The sequence below is a fragment of the Austrofundulus limnaeus genome, unplaced genomic scaffold (genome assembly GCF_001266775.1).
Source record: "Austrofundulus limnaeus strain Quisiro unplaced genomic scaffold, Austrofundulus_limnaeus-1.0 Scaffold53, whole genome shotgun sequence".
NCBI classification, from domain to species: Eukaryota; Metazoa; Chordata; class Actinopteri; order Cyprinodontiformes; family Rivulidae; genus Austrofundulus; species Austrofundulus limnaeus.
Window position 1 is genome coordinate 2,201,737 of NW_013952455.1, and position 3,979 is coordinate 2,205,715.

The following is a 3,979-nucleotide window of genomic DNA, read 5'->3' on the forward strand; positions in this document are numbered from 1 at the left end:
CTTCCAATCAGTGCTTGAGGTGTGCCCTCTCTGACAAGCTGCAACACGCTGTAAGTGGAAAAAAAACCTAACAGTAGAAGAGCGGGCTGCCTGAAGCTGCAGGGGGGAGAAAACAGGATGTGAACAAGTTCAACCAAACTTTTTCTGTGTGCCACTTTATCACTCTCCATCTCTTACAACGGACTGTGCAGCCAGTGTTGCATGCAGATGAAGTCGAGCGAACGCCCTCCTGGGGATCTTGTTGCAGCTTAATGACTTGTTGGTTGCTCCAGTCTGGGCCCCTGACTGTCAGGGGCCCACTTTAACACTGATGGTAAATTATCTCCATCCTCAGGTCAACACAGCAGACGAACTGCAGCCAGCTACAATAAAATATTAACAATAATAATAATAATGGAATTTCCCGTTTTGTTGTTCATCCATGTTTAATTGTTCTGAGTTAAGACACAAAAACTGAGGACAACAAACCACTAACCAACTTCAGAAACCTTTGCTGAAGTTCAATGTGTTACTCTTCCTCAACAAACTGAATCGAGCTAAAATCTCTGCAGAAATAAGAAGATGGTTGAGTTAACTGTGAACTTAAATATGAACAAATAAATAGTCGTGAATGAGTTGGTAAAGTCATGAAAAGTTTCTGTGAAAAAGATTTTAAAAATCATAGCTAATGTCAGAGCGCCCTCTGCTGTTGAAAAATAAGTATTTTACCTTTTGTTTCAGTTTACAGTTTTTCTCAGTTGCTTTGATAGCTTGAATCATTTTCGACATTTGCTGAACAATAAGTGCATTTCTCAAAACAATTTGTCCAAACAGCACATCATGGATTACATCCAAAACCCAGTTTCTTGTTCAAAATCCTTATTTCATGTATTTTTTTATTGTTTGTACTGTAATTTGTTGACATGTCACTGTGATACAGAAAGGAAAAGAAGTACTGCAGACAACAAAGAAACAAAACCAAAAAAGGAGAAATGTGATATACTGTTGGACAATCTCTGTAAGGATAATTGTGAACAGTTCTGTAGGAACTACAGAGCAGACTGAACTTTCTGTCTGTTGAGCCACAAATTCTCCTCCACATCCCAACAAATATCTTCTCTTGCAATGCAGAGTGGAAAGAATCTTTTAGAGCTTTGTTTCCAGCCTGCTGTGATGTCATCACACGCTGCATCCATTTCAGCCAGAAGGGTCATCTTTGTGTGGTTGGAAATCATATTTCCATCTCCATGCTGAGATAAATAACTCACAACCCTGATGATGTTGGAGCGATGGAAACTAACATCGTCCCAAACTATCTCCTTCTTTGACAAGTCCTCTCCTGACCCCTCTCCTGTTCAGGGAGGAGAGCCCTTTAGAGAGGGTCTAAAAAGGTGACAAGATGTTCTGTATTGTATGAAAAAAAAGTCAGAATTCACCTGGAGGTAATTTACTGATTCAGAACAGATTTAGAAAAAGCTCTGATGGGGGTGTATCGAACTGTTTGTTCAAACATTTTACATGTAAAGTCTAAATGTTGTGAGGGATGAGATTATTCAACCGAGACACATTAAATGTATTTTGATCAACATGACAAAAGCAACTGATAACATAGGAAACAGCAGAGAACTGTACAGAATCATTTGTACCAAAGCCATTACAACTTGAAATGAGAAACTGTTGTTTTGATGTGAACAAGTGACTCAACGATTAAAAGACTGAGAATTTCATTTCTGATCTGAGAAATGTAGCAAAGCAACTGAGAAAAACTGTAATAATCTTAATTGTCCCTCAGTGGGAAATGACCTCTCTGTGTAGCTCTGCAGACGTGGAGCAGAGAGCTGACRTTTACACCCGGGGAGCAGCTGGTGGGGTAAGAGCCTTGCTCAAGGGCTCAGAGTGGGGAAAATGAGGGTTTCCCCACCCAAATTTTTGTTGTCAGTTCGGAGAGATGAATCAACAACTTTCTGATTACAGGCTCACCCTCTCTGACCTCTAAATCACTTCTACAGTGTTTGTATTTTTTTTTTACTATGCTGATTTTTTTCTTTCTCTTTGTTCAAAGTCTCAGGTGTTACAAAGTCAAACTATAGTTAATGTTTAAAATGTGACTTTAGTTTTTGTTTGTTTAGGATGTGGTCTTTTAGCTTCTTAAACAAAATTCTGCTGCTGCAATTAAATACAGTTAATTGTATGTTGTTTCACTGCAATATGACAGCTTCTGTTGTGTTTCTGCTTTGTTTGTTTCCCATTATTAATCAAAACGAGCGCCTCATATTAAAATGGCAGATTTAACTGCAGTCTCATTTTCACCGGTAGTTCTACTTGATAAGAGTAAACAGATAAACAAACCACCTCAAAAAGAAAAAGTAAAATACCTGTATGATTATGAAAATGCATGTTCTTCAATCAAATAAAYCATGAAACAAGCATAAATAGAAATTTGTTTTGGTTTTTCATAAAGGATACATAATTAGTTTATATTACAATGAATTACATTTAGAGATTGTCTGTAATGCATTTTAGTTTGGGCTGTTAAAAYAATTTGACCTGTCAGAGGTATTATTAATATGTTTTAATACAGGTTAGTCTGTCAGTTGGTTCACAGCTCAAGTTATTTTAAATTGGTGACCTCCGTGACCCTGCACAGAAAAATGGTTAAAGAAAATGCATGGAGAAAAACAAACAATCCAATTATGATCTTGTAATTACGAACAAAATAACTAACTAATGTGTTTAAATTTATTCAGCAGAAAAGTTCAGTGAAAACTGGAGTAATTTTCCTTTCTACCACAAGATGGCGCCAGAGTGCCGCTTGTCTTCACTGATGATTGATGGTCTGTCTAAAGTGGCAGATTATTGCAAACAGAGCCGCACTCAGCAACATAATGAACCCGAAAAGCAGGTTGGACTAAGATTATGACATGAAAATATAAAAAATAAAATGAAGTAAAATAAAATAAAATAAAAACGCAGGTGGCATGACTGTGTCTGAGGCTGTCAGCTCATAAATATTGTGTTAATAAGCTCGTGAAGTTTAAACATGAATCATCCCCTTAATGCTCTGTGCATGCATGCGTGCTCGTGTGTGTAGGGGCCCTTTTTTAGTTCACTCAAATAAAATCGCAGGTCAGAAACAGCATCAGACAAGCTGTTCCAGCTACTTCAGTTAAATATTTTATTACCTCTGAGAACTCCTCTCCTGATCCGACARTTTTAAAAAAAGGAATTTTTAGAATCTGATTTAAAAGGTGGGACCAGTTTTTGTTTTGATTTTATAAGCGCACCAAACATGAATATAGCGTGTAATTTAAGATGTCATGAAATCATAACTGCACGAAAAAAGGTCAGAGCCAAACCGTAAAACACGCGCGCACGCCCACACACACATCCTTGTGTTTGCATCAAACTTAGGACTTTGTAATGACTTCCATTCATTTYTGTAAYTGYATTTATGCCTAACCCAGACATTTTCCCTAAAACTAACCATTACTGGTCTATAAGCGCAGAAGAGCTGCAAATAAAGCGACAAGGTCCTCACTTTACATCAAATACCTCACTTTGATAGTACTACTATACAAGTGGTCCTCACTCTGTAGTACATGCGCGCGCACACACACGCACGGGCCTGYCTCTTCTGTGAAATGATGAATGATCAAGCAAGTTCTCTACAAGGTCCAGTTATTCTCAGAGACATTTGTTATTGTTCTGATTTGTGCGTAAAATGTGCGYAAAATGTCCTGTGCGTAAAGGGTCATGTTTATTTGAGCCTTTCCAAATTCTGAAGAAAGTAAAGTAAAATGAAGCAGGTTTCTGTTTTAAAACTGCAGTTCTTATGACTGAATGGTTCCTTAAAAAATAGAAATAAAAGCTGTAAGCTGCTTTTATTTTTAACACAAAACATCAGCCAAGTGTTTTGTGATGTTCTAAGTGTCCGCTAATCCGGACACACACACACACACACACACACACACACACACACACACACACACACACACACACA